Raw genomic sequence first — 26,812 nt, 5'->3', positions numbered from 1 at the left:
CTAGCAACAAAGACCCAGCATAGTCAAAAATAATTAAGTGTTTAAAAAAAAAGAACAAAAGGACAGAGGTTATTTGAATTAATGACTGAGATTAGGGGTGAGGCAGTACATATATGAACCAGGATAATCTTAAAGTATGAGAAAGTAAAGAAAGGAAAGACAACTATCAAGCTGTCCCAACTGATAAAAATGAAAGATTACACAGTTTTATCTGTATACACTAGCAAATAATAATCTGAAAAGAAATTTCAAAAAAAACAATTCCCTTTCAATAATGTCAACATTAATAAAATACTTTGCCATGGATATAACGAGGATGACAAGACTGGCACACTGGAATTTATACGCGATTGCTGAAAAAAACATCCCATAATGATGGAAAGACTTAAGATGGCAATACCATGGAATGCATCTTCAATCTGAAATGAAGATCCAATATGACTTGATAGCTCAGAACTTTTGTGTCATAAAGTTTTATTAAAGTATAAAAGAGATAGAGAAAGCTGCTGACATAGACTTCAGATGGGGGCAGTAAGAGTACCCCCTGCTGGTCTTTAGCCAGATGTTATACAGCCACTAGCAGTCTGCTAAGGAAAGAAAGGCAATGTCTCAGAGAATGGCACCAGGCCCCTCACCCACAACATGCATTGAGATAACATTGGCAGGATGTGAGTCCTCCCAGGCCATAAAATGATTGACATGAATCTTGAAGAAAAGCAGATTTCCAGGCAAATATATCGTTTCATTAACATAGATTAGGAGAACAAGGTATGACTAAGACATACTGGTTTGTCAAGTCGGTTCTGAGCCTCTAGGGGGAATTGACCTGAAGCCAGAGTCAGCTTAAGACAAACATTTCCTTACGAAAAAATGCATTGCTTAGCTCAAGGTTTGAGAAAAGTTAAGTTCAGGTGAAGCCAGGAGTTGTCATGGCAACACAGAATTTTCAGAGAACCCTCCTTTTAAATTTGTATCGAGAAGGGGAAAAAAATTAACAGTATTTTGTTTCCTCCGGCTGCTTAAGAGAGAGATGAAAAAACGTCTGACACTTGCAGCTTATTCCCTCTATCTGGAGAACTCTGGCCTTCCTGTCTGTTACTCTCTTGGGGACTTTAGGAAGCAATACACAAGCTGACGCTAACATACACGTGGAATGACAAGGGACTCCACAGAGCCAGAACAATCACGTGAGTCTGCAGTTGTAACGTCCTCTGGTACACTGTGCTAAGTCGCTTCAGTCACATCTGACTGTCAGAGGCTGCCAGGCTCCTCTTCCATGGGAATTTTGCAGGCAATAATACTGGAGTGGGTTGCCATGCCCTCCTCCAGTGGATCTTCCCAACCCAGGGATCGGATTCCTGCATTGGCAGGTAGGTTCCTTACCACTAGCACCACCTGGGGCAAAAGTGCCTAAACGGAGATCAGGGAAACCCAGTGAGGAGAAGGGACTCAGAGGAAAGGAAGTGAGGGAAGGAGACTCTTAGTCACACTCAGAGAAGCCCGGCAGGTAGTTCTACAGGTGGAAGAGGGGAGGAAGCAGGCTGGAGCTGTGTAGAAGATGAAAGAGGGAACTAAAGCAGGGGCCCCCAACCTCGAGGATCTAATGTCTGATGATCTGAGGTGGAGCTGATGAAATAATACTAGAAATAAATGTTTGGTCACTCAGCCGTGTCCAGCCCTTTGTAGCCCACCAGGCTCCTCAGTCCATTGAATTCTTCAGGCAAGAATACTGGAGTGGGCTGTCATTTCCTTCTCCAGGAGATCTTCCCAACGCAGAGACTGAACCCAGGTCTCTGGCACTGCAGGCAGACTCTTTTTTACCAATGGAGCCACCAGAGAACAGAAATAGAAATAGAGTTCACAATAACTGAACTGCACTTGACATATCCCAAAACCTTACCCCTCCACTGTCTGTCAAAAAATTGTCTTCTAAAAAAACTCCCGAGGTCAAAGAAGGAATTTCAAGTCTACTCAGCTGTCCCAGGTTTCGAGCTTAGAGAGATGCTGAAGCAGGGGTTCCCGAGAGGTAGAACCTCCCTTGCATGGGGTCAACACACCAATAGCCTTGGTGACGATGGGAGAGATTTGATACATTTTTTAAAAATATCCTTGTGGAATAAACTTAAAACTTAGCAATTCTCTTACAGTCTTCCTAATAAAAAGTTTTCTTTCTTTACTGATCTGTGAAGTACCAACTGTGACAATCACTGCTCTAATATACCTCATAGTGTTGCTTACACTATGGCTATAATTATGTGAAAGAGAACTTACTCAATAAAAATGAAGCATCTGCCCTGTGCCCAGCACATTCCAAGGTTTGGGGAGGAAATGAAATACTCCATAAGATGCACAGCCAGTAGATACATTCTTTAAAAGAGACTTTTACATTTCCACCCTAGTGTATTCTCAATGTCAACACTTGAATTAATGACCATGCTGTGGAGGAAGCTCATTAAAAACCCAGGAGCCAGGGTTCCTGGAAAGATATCCCATTCTCCCTTGGACAGTGCCTTTCCGGTCGAACTAGGCACCAGGCCTTCTTGGAGAGGGGTTGAGATCCGGTTGTCTCCAAACTGCCAAAGGTTAGAGTGATGGGAGTTCCGTCAGAGGTAAGGGAAGAGCAATTGGATGGATTTTTAATCTGTTGCTCAGCTGCACAGCTACAGCGCCCCCAGGGAGATAATCAGGCTCCCTGTGCCCCTTTGTTGGGTATGCAGCTTCACACACAGAGTGAGACTCCGTAGAAGCAAAAAAATGTTCCTGAGAGACTTAGGTTCACTAGAGCTCTCCTACAGAGCAAAGATGTGTGGATGTGGTTTTGCCTTGCCCTGTGTTTCCCCTACCTCAGCCCCAGGCTCAGGGGAAACAGCCCCTGAGAAAAGACCTCCAAGAAGCACTGTCCCCGCAAGCTGGGAAGCGGAGTTTGCAGGATGCCGGGAAAGCAAGCCTCCCTCAGGGAAGAAGAGGCGGCCAACTGGCGTGTATTTACAAACCTGTAATTAGAAGGAACGGGTTAGCTTCTACAACGGTAGCACTCCAGATCTGCTCAGAGGACCGAAATTCCAGAGTCAGGGCCGAGATACTCCCCTGCCCTTGGCGAGCCTTGCAAAGACATAACTAGCTTCTAGCATTACGGCCCATGAAGGAGCAGGCTGCGGGAGTGTTTGAGACATGACTGGTGCCTTACTGGCCTCAGCTCTGCTATTGCATTTCCATTCGAACCCAGGTCTACTTGGAGAGGGGCTATTAGGGTCTGGTTGTTTCCAAACTGCCAAGGGCTACAGCATTGGGTGCTCTGTCAGAGGTAAGGGAAGAGCAATTGGATGGATTCTCAAGCTGATGCTTGGCCTCACACCTTCAGTACCGCACGGAGAGAATCAGGCTCCTTGTGCCCCTAATGTTGGGTATGCAGCTTCACACACAGAGTGTGTCTCCATAGGGGCCAAGAATGTTCCTGACAGACTTAGGTTCACTAGAGCTCTCCTACAGAGCAAAGGTTGTGGATGAAGTTTTGCCTTATCCTGCGTGTGTGGGTTCCTTACCTCAGCCCTAGAATCAGGGAATCAGCCCATGAGGAAAGACCTCCGAGAAGCGCTTTTCCCACATCCTGTGAAGTGGAGTTCCCAGGACGCAGGGAAAGCAAGCTTCCTTCAGGGAAGAAGAGGCAGCCAACCCGCGTGTGTTTTCAAGCCTGGATTTGGAAGGAACAGGTTAACTTCTACCACTGAAGACCTCCAGATCTGCTCAGAGAACCAAAATTCCAGAGTCAGCACCGAGCATCTCATCTGCCTTTTCGAGCCTAGCAAAGACATTCCTAGCTTCTAACATTACTGCCCATGAAGGAGCAGGCTGTGGGAGTGTGTGAGACATGACTGGCGCCTTACTGGCCTCAGCTCCACTATTGCCTTTTCAGTCGAACTAGGCCCCAGGCCTACTTGGAGAGGGGTTGGGATCCTGCTCTTTCCAAACTTCCAAGGGCTAAAGCAAGGAGAGCTCTGTCAGAGGTAAGGGAAGAGCAATCAGATGGATTTTCAAGCTGTTGCTGGGCCGCACAGCTTCAGCACCACATGGAGAGAATCAGCCTCCCTGTGCCCCTAGATCGGGTATCCAGCTTCACATAGCCACCTTTTAAATTAAACGTACATCTTTTTTTGTTGTTGTTTGTTTGTTTAAGTGACGTTTCTTTCTTCACATAATTGTTTTAGGAATTGCCTGTGAAAAGAATGTGTATAACGTAAAGCAGGGTAGATTAGATACACGGTCCAATACTCCATCTCCAGTCTGGATTACTCCTGTTTACTGCTTTAATCTCCTAACTGGTCTTCTTGGCTTTGGTTGCTCCCTTCAACAACCCAGTGTGTATATGGTTACCAAAGTAATCTGCCTAAAAGCACACCTTTATCCTTTACAGGCCTTACTTCCCACAGTTGACAGTGGGACTTAATCCATTTTCTCTGGGAAGTCTGATGTTCCATGAGCTGAACCAAGGTGGTCTGCCCTTGTGACCTTTCCCCAATTCATAGAGAAAAGAACATTTAATGGGTAGAATTTCCTCAACTTGTAAGTTTCCTGGTGCCCGCCCCCCCCCACCCCCCCCCCCCCCCGCTGCCCCATTTGTTTCTCTATAGTAAGGATCCAAACTTTTTATCTGCTTGCATTGAAGTGTTAGTTGCTCAGTCATGTCTGACTTTTTGCGGCCCCATGAACTGTAGCCTGCCAGGCTCCTCTGTAATTCTCCAGGCAAGAGTACTGGAGTGGGTAGCCATTCCCTTCTCTGGGGATGGGTGGGGGGGTCTTCCCCCTGAAGAAGACCTAGGGATCGAACCAGTGTCTCCTGCATTGGCAGGTGGATTCTTTACTGTCTGCACCACCAGAGAAGCCCATCTGCTCACATTAACTGATGGCAAACTGGACGAACGAGCAGCAAGTAAATAATAAAAGATTTGGCAATTGCAAGGTCATATTTATTTTAACAGCTTGGTTTTCTCCCAGGCACTTGGGCTGGTAGTTGCAATCATTACAATGTTAAAGATATGGTCTTTTTCTTTCTTAAAAATTGTTTCTCTTTGGGATGATGGAATGAAATATATCAAAATTTCATCATGGCACATTAGAGAAAACACTGTCCTCCCAAGTAAATACTTTGGCCTCTTCTTCAGAGTTTATTCAACCTTATCACTACTATTCCCCTTCATGAATCCTTGACTTCAGAAAAAGTTTTCTAATCTCTGTTCACATTTGCTTTTTCTTTCCCCCATTGCATAAACAATTTTATCTCCCTGGAACTCTGTCTTGGCCCAGGCCTTGCATAAAAATCCCATCCACCCTTAAAGGAACAAATCAACTCTTTACTTGGTGAAAACCTCTAAAATCATAACAATCTCTTGTTCTAACTCACAATTGTATGTTGCTATGAAGAGTTCATAGGAAAAAAACAGAATGGTATACAACAGTGTTCTTCAAACATAAAAGAACTTAAGAAATATCGGGGAATCTTTTTAATTTTTATTTATTTATCTTTAATTAAAATTATTTTTCTATTTGGGAGAAGGCAATGGCACCCCACTCCAGTACTCTTGCCTGGAAAATCCCATGGATGGAGGAGCCTGGAAGGCTGCAGTCCATGGGGTCGCTGAGGGTCGGACACGACTGAGCGACTTCCCTTTCACTTTTCACTTTCATGCATTGGAGAAGGAAATGGCAACCCACTCAAGTGTTCTTGCCTGGAGAATCCCAGGGACGGGGGAGCCTGGTGGGCTGCCGTCTATGGGGTCGCACAGAGTCGGACACGACTGAAGTGACTTAGCAGCAGTAGCAGTACACCAGGTCTTAGTTGCTGCATGTGGGATTTTTTTTTTTAAGATACAGCATCTTAAAAAGGGATCCCCATAAATGGATCTTTAGTTGTGGTATGTGGGATCTACTTCCCTGACCAGGGATCTAACTCTGGCCCCCTGCGTTGGGAGCAGGGAGTCTTAGCAACTGGACCACCAGGGCTATGCTATGCTAAGTCACTTTAGTCGTGTCTGACTCTGTGCGACCCCATAGACGGCAGCCCACCAGGCTTCCCTATCCCTGGGATTCTCCAGGCAAGAACACTGGAGTGGGTTGCCATTTCCTTCTCCAATGCATGAAAGTGAAAAGTGAAAGGGAAGTCGCTCAGTTGTGTCCGACTCTTAGCGACCCCATGGATTGCAGCCTAACAGGCTCCTCTGTCCATGGGATTTTCCAAGCAAGAGTATTGGAGTGCCACCCTCCAATTGTTTCTTATCTATAAGAAGCCTTCCTGTTACATTGTAGTTTCCTTAATTGCAAGGATCTTGTTCACCTTTAGAATCCTTTATGAAGTCTCAAAGAGAAACAACATTTTAAAGTACAAATGGATCGTATCTTTGTTAAATAAACTGATGACAAGTGGATGGAGGCTCATGAAAAACTCAGTTATTAGCGTTTCAATGATTTAGCAAGGGAGTAAATAAATAAATAAATAAAGCTGGGTTTTTCCATTAGACGATCTTGTAACAGAGCCATCATACTCAACTCGGGGTGCATGCCCTCCCAAATTCTAGATCACATTACGCACCCCGATTTTTATTCACTCTCCCAGCATCATCAGCAGAGAAAGTCATAGGAGCATCATATCCCTCGAGTATATTGGGCTGCTGCTGCTGCTAAGTCGCTTGTCGTGTCCGACTCTGTGCAACCCCATAGACGGCAGCCCACTAGGCTCCTCTGTCCCTGGGATTCTCCAGGCAAGAACACTGGACTGGGTTGCCATTTCCTTCTCCAATGCATGAAAGTGAAAGGCGAAAGTCAAGTGATTCTGTTGTGTCTGACTCTTTGCGACTCCATGGACTGCAGCCCACCAGGCTTCTCCATCCATGGGATTTTCCAGGCAAGAGTACTGGAGTGGGGTGCCATTGCCTTCTCCAATATTGGGTTGACAACCATCAGAATAGGAATTGAAGGTGTTGCTGGTATTTGTTAAGATAAGGTTATTTCAGGCATACTGGGTTAGAATTGCACCTTTCTGGGAGTATATAACTTCTTAGTTCTTTGACAACTGATGAGTAAGGGAGTCTGTTAGACAAAGTGGGGTAGAATATGCCAGGTCTAGGAGTTAACCTATGTCTCCACACCAGCAGGTGGGGCAGATCAACCCGATAGCTCACTGGCTCTTGCACAGGCATTTCTGGACACCTGAGCTTCCACTTGTGTGCGATGGTGCACTCAGGAGAAGGCAAAGCCTCTCATTCCCAGATCTGCCACTCACTGGCACCTGTGTATTTTTCCTTACAGTACACACACATTTTTTTTTGTCATACCACTCAGCATGTGGGATTTTATTTATTCATTTATTTGGCTGCACTGGGTCTCAGTTACAGCACTCAGGATTTTAGTTCCTTGATCAGTGAACTTGTGCCCCCTTCATTAGAAGCATGGAATCTTAATCATGGACTCCCAGGGCAGTCCTCAGATTATTTTTTTTTCTTATTCCTCACAGGTAGGACTTTTGGGGAAGTAAATCTATTCCTCTGAAAGGGAACTGAGAAATTAAATGATCTCCCCTCCCACCCACAACCATGAAGCCGAGTGGAGCAACCCCGTCAGAAGTGCCTAAGACCCCTCCCACCCCATCTCAGGTTTAGGAAATAAATGAGACAGCCTCAGCGGATGAGTGTGAGGTATTGGCAGAACACCCAAAGCACAAACACCCTATAAATCGGGGGAAAGAGAGGACGACGTGAGGGAGGGTGGCTGTCCTCGAGGACAGAGATTTGGGAGTCGTGATCATAATCAGGTGAAGCTGACAGAGCTGAGCACCTCTCAGGCAAGACAGCAAGAATGTCCACAGAGTCATCAGAAGGTTGCTGCAGATTCAAGGAACAGACCATGATTAAGGCACGGAAGAGAACCAGGGCTGGAGAACCCTGCAGTATAGAGAAGGCAAAAGAGACGGCAGCTGGAGGAGAGAACAGGCTTCAGCAGCAGTCACCAGATGGGGTGTGCATGTGTGCTCAGTCAGTCGTGTCCAACTCTTTGTGACCCCGTGGACTGTAGCCTGCCAGGCTTCTCTGTACACGGGATTCTCCAGGCAAGAATGCTCGAGTGGGTTGCCATGCCCTCCTACAAGAAATCTTCCCAACTCAGAGATCAAACGTGAGCCTCCTGCTTCTCCTGTTGGCAGGGGCCACCTGGTAAGCTCCATGAGTGGAATGAGCACCCTTATAAAGGAGACCCCAGAGGTGAGGACACAGGAGGGAGGTATAGGGCCTGACCAGACATGGAATCTGTGGCACCTTGATCTCGAACTCCAGCCACCAGAACTGTGAAGAATAAATGGCTGTGGCTTTTAAGCCCCTTGATCCACAGTATTTTGTTTGGAAGCCCAGACTGGACTGAGACACCATGAGAGTAAAGTTGCCATGAGGTGAGGGCTGAGACTGGGTTTCCTGGTTTAAGGAGAGGAGGGAGATATTAAAGAACAAAATAGAGACACACATGGAACTTGCAGAAAAGTGTTTAAAATGAAGGAGAGGAATAGGGCTGAGTCCAGTGATAACCATGTAAAGATGAGTGGTTACGTGTGGGGTGAAGCATGTAAGGCACCTGAAAGATGCTAAACTCAGATAGTGTGGTCCCAGCACCAAAGTGAACAGAATCAGAAGCCCAGATGGGTGGGACACTGGTCATAGCAGGTGCCATGCTCAGAAACTTTGGCTCTCTCCCTCACCAACATGCGCAATGCACGGTCATGAGGGTTTTCAGTACTCCAAGGCACCTTGGCAAGAGATAAGGCTGTACATGAAACTGGGCTTAAAGACACATCTTTCTCTCTTTTTTTTAATTCTTCCATTTTTAAGTGTATGTTTTAGTAGAATCAAGTAGATTCATATTGTTGTGCAACCTCCAACATCATCCATCTCCAGAACTTTTTCATCTTCCCAAAGCAAAATTCTGTATCTATTAAGGGCTTGGTGGGACTTCCCTGGTGGCCCAGCCGTAAAGAATCTGCATTGCAATGCAAGGGATGTAGGTTTAACCCTTGGTTGGGGAACTAAGGTCCCACATGCTGCAGAGCAACTAAGCCCATGCACTGCAACTAGAGTCTGTGAACCAAATCGAAAGATCCTGCATGGCACCATGCAGGTCATACATGTTGCAACTAAAACCCGACACAGCTAAATAAATAATGTAAAAGATACACTCTTGGTTTTAAAAATAAAATAAATGCTTCATACCCCTGGTAACCCCCATTCTACTTTCTGTCTCTATGAATCTGACTACTCTAGGGACCTTCAATAAGTGGCACGACACACTGTCCTTTGCTATCCACATTAGAGCATGTCAGAATTGCTTTCCTTTTTAAGGCTTGATATTATTCCCTTATATGTTACAGGCTTCTATGGTGGCTCAGTGGTAAAGAATCTGCTTGCCAATGCAGGAGACTCAGGTTCAACTGCTGGGTCAGGAAGATCCCCTGGGGAAGGAAATGGAATCCCATTCCAGTATTCTTACCTGGAGAATCCCATGGACAGAGCCTGGTGGGCTACAGTCCGTGGGATAGCAGAGTTGGACATGACTGTGCATATGTTGCACTGCATTTTGTTTATCCATTCATCTGTCAGTGGATACTTGGGTTGTTTCCACTCTTTGGTTATTGCAAATAATACTGCTATGAACATGGGTGTACAAACAGCTTTTTGAGTTGCCGCTTTCAATTCTTTTGGGAATATACCCAGAAGTGAAATTGCTTGGATCTTATGGTAATTCTATGTTTGATTTTTTTTTGAGGAACCACCATACTATTTTCCATAGCAGCTGTCGTTTTACCTTTCCCCCAGCAACACAGAAAACTTCCAATTTCTCCACATCCTTGCCAACACTTGTTATTTTGCTTTTTCAGTAAAAACCATACTAATGGATATAAAGTGGTTGGTTGGTTTTTTAAATATATGCTTCTTCCTTAGATTATAAATTCTTCAAAAATTATGTGAATATTAGTTTGATTCAAATGGAATTGAAGACTTGAGCGGAAAAAAGATTTCCCTAAGTGTGGCGGTGTAAGTATTCAAAACTCCCCAAAATGAGTTTAAACACGTTTCTATCAATGTCTGTCCTGTCGGTTTTCAAGACCTGAACTCAGATAAGTGGGGAAGGAGTGCCCTCTTGTGTCCTTTCTCTGCCAGTGTCAGTGACTAAAAAAGGTACTTGAGAAATGACCGTTTCACTCCAAGGACAACAAACGCCAGTCAAATGTCTACTGGGTAAAAGAACTTGTGAAAATATGGACAGAGTGAAGCTAGGGTTTTTAAAGAAATTCCAGTCTAGAAGGGGTAGAGGAACAAAATACATGCAGAAATAACAATAGAAGACATATGCAAAATGGATGGATTATCTATTAAGACTCTGAAGGAATTAGGTCAAGATTCACATCAAAATAAAAGTGTTGCTGGTTACAAAGGAGCTTGGGTTGGCTCTCGGGTTTCTTTTAAGGCTTCAGTTCTAGACGGTCCCTGACCTAGGAGGGCAACCTCCCTGTCGGGACCCCTTTCATGGCTGTCAGTTTTCTACAGTCGCTTTGGAGATTTAGACAAGCTCTCTGCACACTCCCATCTTTGGGAGGGAGGCCTTGGAGACTCCTCCTGTGTTCCTTTCTTCCATGTAGTATCCTGCTCATGGCTACCTGTCTCTTGAGTTTCATCTCCTTCCCCCAACCCTCTGGGCTTCCCTGGTGGCTCAGATGGTAAAGAATCTGCCTGCAATGCAAGAGACCCAGGTTCAATCCCTGGGTGGGGAATATCCTCTGGAGAAGGAAATGACAACCCACTCCAGTATTCTTGCCTGGAGAACCCCATGGACAGAGGAGCATGGTGGGCTCGAAAAGAGTCACACATGACTTAGAGACTAACACACACCTCCACACCTCCCTAAACAGGCTGTTGATCGGCACACTGTCTCCATAGCCTTGATGCTCACAAAGATAATTATACAGAAAGTACGTTTGCAGGTTTCATCAGCATGGGGTGCCGGGAGCCAGGGTGAGGAGCTCCGCCCGTGGCAAAGGTCATGAGGAAGGAGGCTCGGCACACACAAAGGTGGGATCAAGCCTCAGGAGTCCCCCTGGAAATTCTCGAGCATATACCCCCAAAACCAGAGTCTGCCTACTTTCTGCTTTGTGCTCTCACCTACACCTCTGACTTTATGGGGGGCTGTCCCCCACTACCTCTCTCTTGAAAAAAGAGTTAACTTACAGCTCCAGTTAATAAAGTTCCTGGGTGTGATAGTGTTTCAACCTACAAACTCCTTTGGAAGTTCTCTAGCCTGCCTGAATAGGTTTTTCTGGCCACAGGTTGTTCAGAGCCTCCCAACTGTGAGAGGCATGAGATGTTCTAAACTGTCTAAATACAGATTCCTTTGAGCTGTTAAAAGATTGATTAGAAATTGTATTGGTGAAGGATTTTTCACTTGTTGGGCCAATGTTTGCTGCTAAGTCTCCATATCCCTTACCTGCTGTGTCCCTGGCAGTGTATTGATTAATATTATTGGTGTAAGTAGTAGCTTTAATGTTTGTAACCTTGGACCCTTGAGTTAATTCTTTTTCTTGTTATAGCCCACCACACCTTTGCCCTATAGGAATGCAACTTTATCTAATGCTTTTGGAGGGTGGCACCTGACTAATCACCTTTAGAGAAAAATAAGTTTTCTTTTTTCTTTCTTTCTTTCTTTCTTTCTTTTTTTTTTTTTTTTTGAAAAATAAGTTTTCTGAAGAAAAGGTCTTAAAATGTTAACAGGCCTCCAGGCCAGAAGATGATGCAAATCACCCAAAATTTTTGCATATGATAAGTTTGCAGGAAGAAAGCCTGGCTTACTGCATGACTCTACCCCTTCCCCCATTATCCTCTATGCATAACTTAAGGTATAAAAACTACTCTGGAAAATAAAGTGCGGGCCTTGTTCACTGAAACTTGGTCTCCCCATGTCATTCTTTCTCTTACCTTCTGGCTGAATTATTCAGCCTCTTTTCTCCACTGAATTTCCTCACTGAGCTATCCTTATTTAACCACTCTTTATATCCTTAATTAACGTTTAATTAAGCAATTGTTTCCTGATCCTCGCCGACACTGTCCCCACTTCGAATTCCCTGGATCCACCAGTGCTGGACCCTGGCAGTGGGGACCAGTTACAGAGAATGAAAATGCTCTCTTGCAAACCTTGCTACATCAGGCAAGCAGACTTCAGCTGGCCTCTTAGGGCCCTGAAGGACAGTCCTTACCTTGTCTGCATCCTGCTGGACTGCTGAATAAAGACAGAATCAAGGCATGGCCATACACCAACCACATATCCAACCGGGTAGAAACTAGGGAGCTCATTGATGGAAAGAGCCGTTCATCAGAGTCAGACACAGGTGGGTTTTTATTTTTTAATATATCTTCTTAAAATATTTACTTATTTAATAATTTTGGGTCACACTCTGTGTAGCATGTGGAATCTTAGTTTCCTGACCAGGGATTGAGCCCACACCTCCTGCATTGGGAGGTGGAGTCTTTTTTAAAAAAAATTACTTATTTATTTTGGCTGCACTGGGTTTTCATTGCTGCGTAGGCTTTTCTTTAGTTGTGGTGAGTGGAGGCTACTCGCTAGTTGTGGTGCTCACGCTTCTTACTGCAGTGAGTTTTCCTGTTGTGAAGCACAGGCTCTAGGGCGCATGGGCTTTGGTAGTCGTGTTCTGTGGAATCTTCCCCAACCAAGGATCAAACTCATGTGCCCTGCATTGGCAGGCGGACTCTTAACCACTGGATCACCAGGGAAGTCCGCACAGCTGGGTTTAAAGCTCAGCTCTGCTGCTCTGTGTCCATGGCCCCCCAGGGCATGTTACTTTGTCACCATTCAGCAGCTCTGAGATGGGAATAACAGTCGCCACCTCCCTCTCTGGTAAAATTCTCATGAAGCTTAAACAAGACAGAGTACACAGACCTTGAGGAAGTATCTAGCATCATAAATGCCCCTCTGTTTCCCCCTCTCACTCCAAACCTCCTCCCCAACCTAAGCATGCTACAGCAGTCTCCTGGCTGCATGGGCTCGAGACCTCTGGGGCAGTTGTGCAATAACTAAGATTTTAGGTCACCAAGAGCTGTCTGGGAAGCAGAAGAAAGGCTGCTTTATTTTGTATTCTCACGAAGGGAAGGTATTTCCAAACCGTCTTAATTACTTCCCAAGATATTTTCCAGTTTTCCAAGCCAGCAACCTGGGTGGGAGTCATCCTTGATTGCTCCTTCTCTCTCACCTCCCATACATGTATTTCTAAGGCCTGTTATTCCTTCTTAAAACATTCCAAATCCTCCGGATCTCTCCATCTCCCTCCATCATTTTACTTTCACTCTCCATCACTGTTTCCTGGAAAACCACCACAGCTTCCTGAATGGCCCTCAATATCGTCCCTCTTCCTCATCACCCAGCAGATAGAGCTCTTTCTAAATGCAAGTCTCTGGGGATGATGGGAGAAGTTGGGAGATTGGGACTGACACATATACACTACTGATTTGCATGCATGCCTTGCTAAGCCCCTTCAGTCATGTCCAACTCTTTGCGACCCCATGAACTGTAGCCCACCAGGCTCGTCTGTCCGTGGGATTCTCCAGGCAAGAATACGAGAGTGGATTCTCATGCCCTCCTTCAGGGGATTTTCCTGAACCAGGGATTGAACCTGTGTCTCTTAGTCACCTGCATTGGCAGGCAGGTTCTTTACCACCAGCACCATCTGGGAAGCCCCACACTACTGATACTATATATAAAATAGATAACTAATGAGAATCTTCTATAGAGTACAAGGAACTCTAATCAGTGCCCCGTGGTGACCTAGATGGGAAGGACATCCAAAAAAAGAGAGCAAGGAGATCCAAACCAGTTAATCCTAAAGGATATCAACACTGAATATTCATTGGAAGGACTGATGCTGAAGCTCCAATACTTTGACTACCTGAAAAGCCAAACTCACTGGAAAAGACCCTGATGCTGGGAAAGATTGAAGGCAGGAGGCGAATGGGTTGACAGAGGATGAGATGGTTGGATGGCATCACGGACTCAATGGACAAGAGTTTGATCAAACTCCAGGAGATGATGAAGGACTAGGCAGCCTGGTGTGCTTCAGTCCATAGGGTGGCAAAGAGTCATATATGACTGGGCAATAATATGTACTGCAAAGTGTATAGCAGAAACTAACACAACATTGTAAAGCAGTTATACTCTGATAAAAATTTTAAAATAAATAAATTCACATTGCAGATTACAGAAAATAACTAAATAAATAAATATTACAATAATTTGCTGTAGAAAAAAAAAAAAATCTGGTCTCAGCAAGTTGCTCCCATACTTAAGATCACTTACTGATTACTTGCTTCCCTGGCAGCTCAGTTGGTAAAGAATCCGCCTGCAATGCAGGAGACCTGGGTTCAGTCCCTGGGTTGGGAAGATCCCCTGGAGGAGGGCACTCAAGTATTCTTGCCTGGAGAATATCCATGGGCTGTATAGTCCATGGGATCCAAAGAGTCAGACCTGACTGATCAAGGAAGCACAGCACAACACCACTGAGTACTCAACTAGCTCCAAAAGAAAGCCTTACCTCCTGAGCATGGCTCAGTTCCTGTTTGGGCTCTTGCCTATTTTTCCAGCTTTTTTCCCATCAGCCCTGCTGCAACCCTCCTCCTCCATGCACCAGTTCTACTGCAGTGTTTACACCTCTACATATAAGGCTCCAGAGAAGTCAATGGCACCCAACTCCAGTACTCTTGCCTGAAAAATCCCAGCCTGATGGGCTGCCATCTATGGGGTTGCATAGAGTCGGACACTACTGAAGTGACTTAGCAGCAGCTAAGAGCTTTCCTAGATGTGGGGTTTTTAGTGCTAAAACCAGGACAGCCCCAGGCAAACCAGGATCCTGGTCACCCTAGTTCTGTGTATCATCTTCCTCAATCCTGAATGCTCCCCTTGTCTGTCTCACCCCATGTTTACTATCCAATACTCCTCATCCTCCGTTTCTGCTTGCACATCACTTCTGCAGCCCCCAGGGAGTGGTTTATTCGTCCTATCTAGGTGCTCTGGGGCTTCCCAGGAGGCACTGAACAGAAAGTGATGGTGTTGGTCTCTCAGTAGTGTCCTGACTCTTTTGTGACCCCATGGACTGTAGCCTGCCAGGCCCCTCTGTCCATGGAATTCCCAGGCAAGAATACTGATACCCATGTCCTCCCCCAGGAGATCTTCCTGACCTGGGGATAGAACCCAAGTCTCCGCATTGCAGGTGAAATCTTTACCATTTGAGCCACCAGGGTGCTAGTGGAAAAGAACCCCCTGCCAATTCAGGAGACCCAAGAGACGTGGGTTCAATCCCTGGGTCTGGAGAAGGAAATGGCAATCAACTTCAGTATTCTTGCCTGGAGAATCCCATGGATAGAGGAGCCTGGCAGGCTACAGTACATGGGGTCTCAAAGAGCCAAACATGACTGAATGACTTAGCACAAATGCTCAAGCTCTCCTGGCAGTGACCAATGTGTTCTAACAGCTACTCTTTCTCTCTTCAAATTATAAACTCATTAAAGGCGAAGGCAGGTTTTTTGTTTTGTTTTGTTTTGTTTTTCCCCCTCTACCTATAATCTCAGAGCCTAGCAGAGATTCTGGTGCACAGTAGGTGTGCAGTGAAGTTTTCTTGATTTAATGACTATTAGTATCAACGTATTAAGTGTCATCTATTTCATATCACTACGTGGGATGTTATGGACTGAATGGGTCCCCTCCAAAACTCATATGTTGAAGTCTTAACCCCTAGAGGGGCTGTATTTGGATGTGGGGACTTTAAGGAAATGCATGAGTGTGTGCTAGGTTGCTCAGTCATCTCTAACTCTCTGCAACCCCATGGACTGTAGCCTGCCAGGCTCCTCTGTCCATGGGATTTTCCAGGCAAGAATACTGGAGAGGGTTGCCATTTCCTCCTCCAGGGGATCTTCCTGACTCAGGGATCAAGCCTGTGTCCCAATGCAGGGGGCCTGAGTTTGATCCCTGGTAAGCAAACTAGATCCTACATGCCACAACTAAGCCCTGGTGTGGTCAAATAATTTTTTTAAAAATTCAAGTAACACTAAATTCAACACTATACTTTAAAAACAGCATGTGCAGATTGAGCCTATTCCTGTTACAGTCACTCTATCTATGTAGCTCTCTATCCATCCTTCTATCTGTATTTGTTATAATGGTGTTCACCAACTGCAGATATTTGTAGTATTTCTGTGATCATAAAATCAGGATGATTTGAACTTAGGAAAAAAAAGAAGAGACACCAAGAGATCACTCTTTCTCCCCCTTCCTCCATCCCCCTGGCTTTTTCGACCTGCAAAGTCACCCAGGAAAGACCATGTGACCACACACTGAAAAGGAGCTCCCAAAGGGAGCTTTCCGCAGACATCCACCCTGTCAACACTGGGTCTCAGGCTTCCAGCCTCCAGAGTGGTGATAAAACAAATTTCTGTTGTCAAAGCCACCAGCCTATGGTATTTTGTTATGGCAGCCCCAGAGCGATAACACAGGGGACATACCCAGTTCATATAACCATGCTATAACCATTGATGGATGCGGTCACACAGGCACCCTCCTGAGGCAGAGAGCTGCTTTCTATTCCAAAACAGTTTCAGTAATACTTCCCATCTCATTTTAAGACCATAGGTGTTCAACATGACAATATTGACAAACCTATTTTTCTATCATTCTGCTTGACTTCTGCAAACAAGTATCTTAGAATAGCAACTTCTGGGACTGGAAATGGTTACATGAATATGTGTTTCAGTTTCGAATGTATGACTAATATTTTTTGCAGCTAAGTAGCATTTTTTGTTTTCCAATGACACTTTAGAGCCCATTTATGTTATAGATTTCCCTGGTGGCTCAGACGTAAAGTGTCTGCCTACAATGCGGGAGACCCGGGTTTGATCCCTGGGTCAGGAAGATCTGCTGGAGAAGGAAATGGCAACCCACTCCAGCACTGTTGCCTGGAAAATCCCATGGACGGAGGAGCCTGGTAGGCTACAGTCGTCACAAAGAGTCGGAGATGACTGAGCAACTTCACTTTCACTTTTCCTTTCTATGTTACCTGAGTATGCATAATTAATTCCTCCTTTGGAAATGTCTTTGTTTTCTCCACTGAGCTAGTGATTCTTCATCATCCCACTCAAATCCTACCACTCTTCTTCCACCCCTGGCCACAGTTGTCAGCCCATTCCCTGCCTCAAAGCCTGACATCTATAAGCTGCAGCCCCCAGGCTTTGCTGTTCTCAGCTCCTCTTACTGGCTCTTGACCACAGGGAAGCACTATCAGAGTGTGAAGGGAGGAGTGTGAAGGGTGGGGAGAGAGTGGGGTGGGCCTTCTCCCTCTATCTCTGCCAGAGCCTTGTCTCCACCATTGGTGCCTTCCTCTGTCCTATGGCACCCATGCTGGGTGGCCCCTCTTCTATGACCACAGCTCTGGATGGGTTCTAGGAATAGTACACCCTTTCTCTTTTGCTTCTCCAGGCCCAAGGATGATAGAGGCTTCTGCTGTTAATAGTTCCCAGTGGCTTATCCATTCGTCTTGATTCTCTTTACCTTGCCCACAGTGTGAGTTAAGGGTTGAGTTGTAACCCCTGCCCCCCAATCCTATGTTGAAGTTCTAACCCCCAAGACCTCAGAATGTGACTGTCTTAGGAGAGTGTCTTCAAAAAGATAATTAAAGTTAAACAAAGTCATACAGGTGGACCATAATCCAATCTGACTTGTGTCCATATAATAAGAGGTCCAGATGGCACTAGTGGTAAAGAACCCACCTGCCAATGCAGGAGAAATAAGGGATGTCAGTTTGATCCCTGGGTCCAGAAGATCACTTGGAGGAGGGCATGGCAACCCATTCCAGTATTCTTGCCTGGAGAATCCCATGGACAGAGAAGGCTGGCGGACTACAGTCCATGGGGTGGCAAAGAGTCAGACACGACTGAGCAACTTAGCATATACACAGTAAGAAAAGATTAGGACACCAACATGCAGAGAAGGAAGACAGTCTGTGGGGAAGGCAGCCGTCTGCAAGCCAAGGAGAGAGGCCTCAGAAGAAACCAACCCTGCCCACATCTTAATCTTGGACTTCCAAGCCCCCAGAAAATAAATGTCTGTTGTTTTTGAGCCACTCATCAATGGTGGTGGTGGTTTAGTCACTCAGTCGTGTCCAACTCTTTGTGACCCTGTGGGCTGTAGCTCATCAGGCTCCACTGTCCATAGGATTTCCCAGGCAAGAATACTGGAGTGGGTTGCCATTTCCTTCTCCAGGGCATCTTCCCAACCCAGGGATCAAACCCAAGTCTCCTGCATTGCATGCTGGTTCTTTACCTCTGAGACATCAGGGAAGTCCACTTATCAATGGTACTTTTGTTACAGCAGCCTAAACGGACTAAGACTTTGTTGCAGCAGCCCCAGCAAACTATGACACCACAGTCAATTGTCCCATCTTTAAACTGCTTGTGAAGCCTTGGGGATGTGCTGGTTATATCCTTCTCAGACCTGGTCTCACACAGCCAACCTCACCAAGGACACTATCATATATCACTTTATCCACTCCACGGTATCTATCATCACATTCCTAAGTTTATAAATATGTCAATGTTTGTTCTGTGAATACCTGTTCCTGAAATACTGCAGGACTTGCTTTCACAATAAGATTCCTAAGCTGTTTCTAAGCAAGGAGCCAAGTGACATCCAAGTCTCTGTGTAGAGCGTCTTGTCGTTTTTGGAAAAAATCTTTTCACATTTTTTACATCAGCTGCTGCTGGAAGGCCTGGGGTGATGACTGAAGTCCAGAGAGCCTCTGAAGATGCTGTGTGAGAGTTTTTGTTGCTGCTTCAGTGGCTGGGAGGCCCAGTGGCTGGTGAGGAAGCCAAGCAAGGTGAGCTGGAACATGTAGGGAGGCCCTGGGTTCTGCATTTAAGGAGATCAAGGGAGGAAAAAAGATACTGCTAGAGTGAGAGTTGTTAGAACAGCAGGAAAAGCTATCTAATTCAACTTATTGAAGGAATATAAAGGGCTTCCCTAATGCTCAGTGGTAAAGGATCCACCTGCCAAGCAGGAGATGTGGGTTTAATTCCTGGGTTGGGACGATCCCTGGGAGAAAGGAATGGCAACCCACTCCAGTGTTCTTGCCTGGAGAATTCCATGGACAGAGGAGCCTGGTGGGCTACAGTCCACAGGGTTGCAAAAGAGTCGGATACAACCTAGTTACTAAACAACAACAAAGTCGTATAAAACAATTTTATAAAATCACAGGACGGGATGGGATTTATTGATACGTCCCAGTTTTACCACCTTCCCCCTCATGCAACCCCTCAAGTATTGAGTTACTCCTAATAAATACATTTCTTTGTCTCCAAAGCGCTTTCACAACCATATTTCATTTGAGCCTCAAGGAAATTGTGTAAGGTAGATAGGGAGGTATTAATGTCTCCATTTTACAAATAAATGAAACTGAAGAGCAGGTAGTTGAAATGCCAGCGGTCAAGGGGCTAAAAGGTGTTAGAGCTGGGTCTGGAGACTCGTGATCCTGAGACCAGGTGGGTATTGATAGAGTTCCCATCGTTTACCCTCCCTGCTAATCTGGGCATGTGCACAAAAGACTGACATCACACGTGGACATTCCATCCAAAACTCACAGCGAGGAAGGACTTCTCAACATCTGGCCGTTAGCAGAAAAGGCAGAGGTAGGGAGAGGGCGAGAGAAAGACATAATATGAGCTGAGTTTACAGGGAGAAGGAGGGGGCACATGCACCCTTATCTTGGCCCCGATTGGGCAGAGCAACACAGGAGAGCAAGCAGGTGTACAGAGGCTGAGCCTCTCCAAACACGGTCCCCCTCCCAACTCCATATTCAGCTGGCAGGTCTCAGGAGTCAGGTCATCCATTACCTCCCTCTGATGTTTTGATGGATATGTTTGCAACACACAGGGTTTCCATTAATCTGGGGAAATTCCTACTTTAGGCTTTCACTGAATCAGAAATTGCTTCAGCCATGACTGCTGTCTCCAGTGAACTGGTCCCTCTTCCTCCACATAGATGCCCCACACAGGCTGGTCTCGCCTGCACCCTCCACCTGCCTGTCTCTCTTTATTTTTTTTTAATTGGAGGATAGTTGTCTTACAATGTTGTGCTCTCTGCCATACATCAATGTTAATCAGTCATAATGATTATATATATATATATATATATATATATATATAATGATCACAAGACCATTATATATATATATATATATATATATCCCTACCCTCTTGACCCCCCCCCCCAGCATTCCAGCCCTCTAGGTCATCACAGAGCTCCAGGTTGGGCTCCCTGTGCTATATAGCAGCTTTCCACAAGTTATGAGCATACATGGGGCTTCCTTGGTAGTTCAAATAGTAAAGAACCTGCCTGCAATGCAGGAGACTCAGGTTTGATCCCTAGATTGGGAAGATCTCCTGGAGAAGGGAATGGCAACCCACTCCAGTATTTTTGCCTGGGAAATCCCATGGACAGAGGAGCCTGGTGGGCTGCAGTCCATGGGGTCTCAAAGAGTCAGACACATCTGAGTGACTTTGAGAGTGAGTGAGTGTATATACATCAGTGCTACTTTCTCAATTTGTCCTAACCTCTCCTTCTCCCGCCGTGTCCACAAGTCTATTCCCTACATCTGCATCTCCATTTCTTCTCTATAAATAGGTTCATCAGTACTGTTTTCCTAGATTCTATATATATGTGTGGTGCATGCATGCTTAGTCGCTTTGGTTGTGACTTTGGTCATACAGACCCCATAGACTGTAGCCTGCCATAATGCATATCATACATGCATTAATATACAATATTTGTTTTTCTTTCTGACTTACTCACCAGCTCTCTTTACTCCTTCTCTACATCTGTCCTTGGAGACCCACCTTCTCCAAGAAGCTTGAGTGTTTCAACCCTCAGGGATTTTTGTCTCAGCTGCATTCCTGAAGCCATTATCATGCAGACCCCCAAACTTAGCACTGAACATATGTTCTTCAGGACTAGTTCTCTGATGAGATGTCAGCCGCCAGAGAATCAAGCTGGAATCCCACACCCTACTGAATCTATGCTCCTGCCTTTAGTAGATCCATCCATGTTAGCTGTGACTTTTCTGGGAAAGAGTAGGCAAAACCAGGGTTAAACACAGCCAGTTGTTGGAATTCAAGAGGAAAGGGGGAAGGATTGGGAATTAATTGTCTTCCCACGTTGGAAGTTTTCTGTGTTGTTTCAAGATCTGCATACAGTCAGCATTTTCATGTTGCTCTAGGATTAGCACAAGGTAAGGGAACAAACAGAAGCCTTCCTTTGTGCTATTTTAGGGACAAGGAAAATAAAATAATACCTTCCAAATGGAGGAACAGCCTAGCTTTCTGTGACACAAGAATGTGCTCTTAACACCTCGGCTGTAACAGTTTCAAATGGAATCCTATTACAGTGCAAAGTATATTTATCACTGTATTTGAGGAACTCTTTCTCCTAAGTCCCCCCAGGGGGAGGTCCACAGGCCCAGGCAGGCTCCTCGCAAGCTCTCCTTTTCCACCCTGGCAGGTTCCAGGGACTCCCCTGCCCCACCACCTCTCCTCTTGGTAATTGTCACCACCTACCCAAGCTGTCAAGTTTCTCACCCTTTCCTGAGGGGCTCTGGAAGCTGGTCTCTTTATGCCCACCTGTTGGACTGCACCTCACAGGCCTACAAAGCCTGCATTTGCCCAGCTTCAAGACTGAAGAAAACCTGGATTGGGCAACAGAGGGCTTCCCCGGTGGCTCAGTGGTGAAGAATCCACTAGCAATGCAGGAGACACAGGAGATGGGGGTTCGATCCCTGTGCCAGGAAGATCCCCTGGAGAAGGTAATGGCAAACCCACTCCAGTATTCTTGACCGGAGAATCCCATGAACAGAGGAGCCTGCCGGGCTATAGCCCATAAGGTTGCAAAGAGTCAGACCTGACTAAAGTGACTTAGCATGCACACATGCATCAGGCAACAGAGACATCAGTGGTTTGACAGATGGGGAGTTTATGTGTCTGAAGCAAAGTCCTAGAGCGACACCCCCACCCTGTGCAGCAGACACTTTCAGGACGTGGCAGCAGTCTTTGTTCCTGGTGGAGGGGGAGATTGCCAGTTACAGGGGAGTTGATGTCAGGTGGGCTCATCGATTACCAGGGAAACCAACAGAAGGGCACACCCCTCACTGCCCCTTTGATAAGAACAATCACTAGCTGGGGCCCAAGGCAAGTATGTAGGAAGGCCAGAGTAAGTGTAAATGAAGCAGGCACTGGTCGGGCAAGGGACGGACAGAGAGCAAGGGAACAGCCATCTTGAGTGGGCTAGTCAGCCACCACCCTTCCTGGTTGTCCCTGAAAAAAAGCTTGTAGACCCTCTTCATTTTAATACTTTAATGCCCATCATGACAAGAGGAAAGACAAAATATGGGGAATTACATGCATGTGTGTGTATGTCCAGTGGCTAAGATGTGTTTGACTCTTTGCAACCCCGTGGATTGTAGCCTGCCAGGCTCCTCTGTCCATGGAACTTTCCAGACAAGAATACTGGAGTGGGTTGCCATTTCCTCCTCCAGGGGATCTTCCCAACCCAGGGATCAAACCTGTATCTCCTGCCTGCATCTCCTGCATTGGTAGATGGATTTTTTACCACATGAGCCACCTGGGAAGCTTGAGGAAATATACAAAGGGTACAAATCTGACAGTCTTGAGTTTGGTCCAAAGCATCTGATGATCTGGTTGAAATAACTGGAAATTTCTTTTATGTCAACATTGGGTGTTGTAAGCAGATAGGGGAGGGGGTCCCTGGAGAAAGAGAATCAGGCATGACCTCTTTGACATAAGAGAACCCATTTTGGTCCAAGACATTTTGTGATCTAAGCCTGGCCACAATGCTTGCCCTTAAACAGGTTTCAGTAATTAATGATCTTAAGGGAAGAAAGGACTGCAGGAATGAAGGGCAAGGAGCCAAGAAACAATGGGTCTAGGACTTCCCTGGTGTTCCAGTGGCCAAGACTCCAAGCTCCCAATGCAAAGGGGCCGGGGTTCCATCCCTGGTCAGGGAACTAGATCTCGCATGCCACAACTAAGAGTTTGCATGCCCCAACTAAATATCCTGCATACTGTATAATGTGGCCATTAAAAAAAAAAAATTGGTCCACATTAAAATATATATACCTTAATTTTTTTTTTTAATAGAGGTGAGCAAGAAATAATCAACACAGCAACAGGCCTGTTTTTGTTCTTCATTTGTCTTTAGCTCTGGGGTAAAACTGTTGGTTATGGAGGAAACACTAAGCAGAAAATTCTAGCCAGGGTTTTGAAATTTAAGTCCAAGATTATATGATGGCACCATTCACCCTCCCAAGTAGGTGACATAAAGTCAGGATGTGCTGCCAAATGTGCACAGGACATAGAATTCCTATGGTTGTTTGTTAGTAGGGACTATGAATTTACATTTCAAGGTATCCATGTCTGAAAAAATTGGCTTCTAATGTAGTTTGTTGTAAAAAGCCAAACTATTTAATACAAAGGGTTATATACATGCACATACATATAGACTACATATGCACACATATATATTTTTAAAGATTTTTTTGATGTGGGCCATTTTTAAAGTTGTTTATTAAATTTGTTACAATATTGCTTCTGTTTTTTGTTTTGGTTTTTGAGCAGTGAGGCATGTGGGATCTTGGTACCCCCATCAGGGATTGAACCTGCAGCCCCTGCATTTGAAGGCACAGTCTTAACCACGGCACCACCAGGGAAGTCCCTTTTGTTTAACTCTTAAGTAAAAGCAAGAAGCCATTTGGCCCCAGTCTAAATATTCAGGGAAAGAAGCAAGTAGAATTACTCCTGTTGGAAATGCCATGTTAATCTATTATGCATAGCATAATCAAACAAGAGGCCACAAGACAGAACAAGCAGACTGCTCTTTCAGAGGTAAAAGAGAAATGCAAAGATACTAAGTCGTGGTTCTACCTGAGAATTAATTTTGCCCGCAGGATTCTTAGCAATTAGGTATTTTCATCTTGGAGGTATCAGAGGCAGAGGAGGGTGCACAGCACCAAATCCATGACACAGAGTTCAACACACAGTATTCTACCTGGGGGCGTGGAATCAAAAACCCAGCACTGAGAATGAGTCATGCACAGACACAAGATTTATGGAGGACATGCAGGGAAAGAAAATATATGGGTTACATGTCATACCGCTCTGGATGCAACCATTCTTCATACAGCAGAAACTATGACATAAAAGACAAAGGAGAAAGACAGAGAAAAGTGGGGAGGGGCTTTCCCTGGTGGTCCAGTGGTTAAGAATCTGCCTTCCAATGCAGAGGACAAGGGTTTGATCCCTGGTCGGGGACTAAGATCCCACAAGCCAAAGGGCAATTAAGTTTGCAAGTCACAACTACTGAGCCCGGGAGCCACATCTAGAGAGAAGCCCATGCTCCACAATGAAAGACCCCACATGCCACATTTAAGAGCCACCATAGCCAAAAAAAAAAAAAAATGGAGAAGGCAATGGCACCCCACTCCAGTACTCCTGCCTGGAAAATCCCATGGATGGAGGAGCCTGGTGGGCTGCAGTCCACGGGGTCGCTAAGAGTCGGACACAACTGGGTGACTTCACTTTCACTTTTCACTTTCATGCATTGGAGAAGGAAATGGCAACCCACTCCAGTGTTCTTGCCTGGAGAATCCCAGGGACAGGGGAGCCTGGTGGGCTGCCATCTATGGGGTAGCACAGAGTTGGACACGACTGAAGTGACTTAGCAGCAGCAGCATAGCCAAAAAATTTGAATCAGTTCTAATGAGGTGGATGAAACAGGAGCCTATTATACAAAGTGAAGTAAGCCAGAAAGAAAAACACCAATACAGTATACTAATGCATATATATGGAATTTAGAAAGATGGCAATGATAACCCTGTATGCGAGACAGCAAAAGAGACACAGATGTATAGAACAGTCTTTTGGACTTTGTGGGGGAGGGAGAGGGTGGGATGATTTGGGAGAATGGCATTGAAACATGTATAATATCATATGTGAAATGAATCGCCAGTCCAGGTTTGATGCAGGATACAGGATGCTTGGGGCTGGTGCCCTGGGATGGCCCAGAGGGAAGGTTTGGGGAGGGAGGTGGGAGGGGGGTTTAGGATGGGGAACACGTGTACACCCGTAGCGTAATCATGTTGATGTATGGCAAAACCAACACAACATTGTAAAGTAATTAGCCTCCAATTAAAATAAATAAATTAATTTAAAAAAATACATTTTTAAAATCAAACAATATTGATCAGTAAAATATAAATTAAGCATTTACTATGTTCAAAGCAATATCTTATGTGTTCAAATACACATACAAAGTAATATCTCTGTAGTCCTAGATTCTAGGAAATTTATATCTAGTTGTGGAGATGAATTTATTCTCCTATGGAATTTCAATGAACCATCAATAAAACTGCAAAATTAAAAAAATATATTTAAAAAAAGAAAAGTGGGGAAAGTAAAGGTAAAATCGAGAAAGAGAAGGTTGGAACCTCCTCCTGGCCACCTGGCTGACCCCTCGTCAGAAACTGAGCAGCCACTCAGCATTAGCACTCTCTCAGCATCCCTACTGTCTCTGTGGTTATTTAATGTGATTCTGATGGATGTCACCAGTTCATGAACGCTTCCTGGAGCTGGGCACTGTTGTTGCTAACTCCATTTTCCAGATGAGAAAACAGTGCTTCCGAGATTGTTAACAACTTGTCCCAAATCACTGAGCTGCTAAAATTGTGGAATCAGGCATTGAACCTAGGCTGTTTCAGGCCCAAGCGTGTGCTCTTAGTGAGCAAAGTGAAAAATAAGATGGTGTTTAATGGAGGAGAAAGTGAACATGTATTGAGTACTTAATATATACCTGGCATGTAATCCTTACAACAGTCCTGCAAGGGAGGTATCATTATTCCCATTTTATAGATGAAGAAATTGAGGCTCAGTGCTCATTTTGGCAGCACATATACTTAAATTAGAATGATACAAAGAAGATTAGCAAGGCCCCTGCTCAAGGATGACATGCAAACTGGTGAAGCATTTCATATTTTTATGGCAGAAACCATCACAACATTGTAAAGCGATTTTCCTCCAATTAAAAAATAAAGTTCTGACCCACTTCCCAGAATATTGGAAATAAAAGCAAAAATAAACAAATGGGACCTAATTAACCTTAAAAGCTTCTGCACATCAAAGGAAACTATTAGCAAGGTGAAAAGACAGCCTTCAGAATGGGAGAAGATAATAGCAAATGAAGCAACTGACAAACAACTAATCTCGAGAATATACAAGTAACTCCTACAGCTCAACTCCAGAAAAATAAATGACCCAATCAAAAAATGGGCCAAAGAACTAAATAGACATTTCTCCAAAGAAGACATACAGATGGCTAACAAACACATGAAAAGATGCTCAACATCACTCATTATCAGAGAAATGCAAATCAAAACCACTATGAGGTACCATTTCACGCCAGTCAGAATGGCTGCGATCCAAAAGTCTACAAGTAATAAATGCTGGAGAGGGTGTGGAGAAAAGGGAACCCTCTTACACTGTTGGTGGGAATGCAAACTAGTACAGCCACTATGGAGAACAGTGTGGAGATTCCTTAAAAAACTGGAAATAGACCTGCCTTATGATCCAGCAATCCCACTGCTGGGCATACACACTGAGGAAACCAGAAGGGAAAGAGA

General features: G+C 45.1%; 1 non-coding gene and 1 pseudogene across 1 annotated transcript; one reads left to right on the top strand and one right to left on the bottom strand.

The window, feature by feature from the left end:
- Positions 1-1,480: 1,480 nt before the first annotated feature.
- LOC102401831 overlaps positions 1,481-26,812 on the bottom strand; it is a 75,759-nt pseudogene continuing 50,427 nt past the window's right edge.
- LOC112582586 lies at positions 26,065-26,171 on the top strand. Its single transcript, XR_003107008.1, has one exon. It is a non-coding gene; the product is annotated as a U6 spliceosomal RNA (small nuclear RNA).

The sequence above is a fragment of the Bubalus bubalis genome, chromosome 10 (genome assembly GCF_019923935.1).
Source record: "Bubalus bubalis isolate 160015118507 breed Murrah chromosome 10, NDDB_SH_1, whole genome shotgun sequence".
Taxonomy (NCBI): Eukaryota; Metazoa; Chordata; class Mammalia; order Artiodactyla; family Bovidae; genus Bubalus; species Bubalus bubalis.
This window is presented reverse-complemented; position numbering and strand designations above follow the sequence as displayed.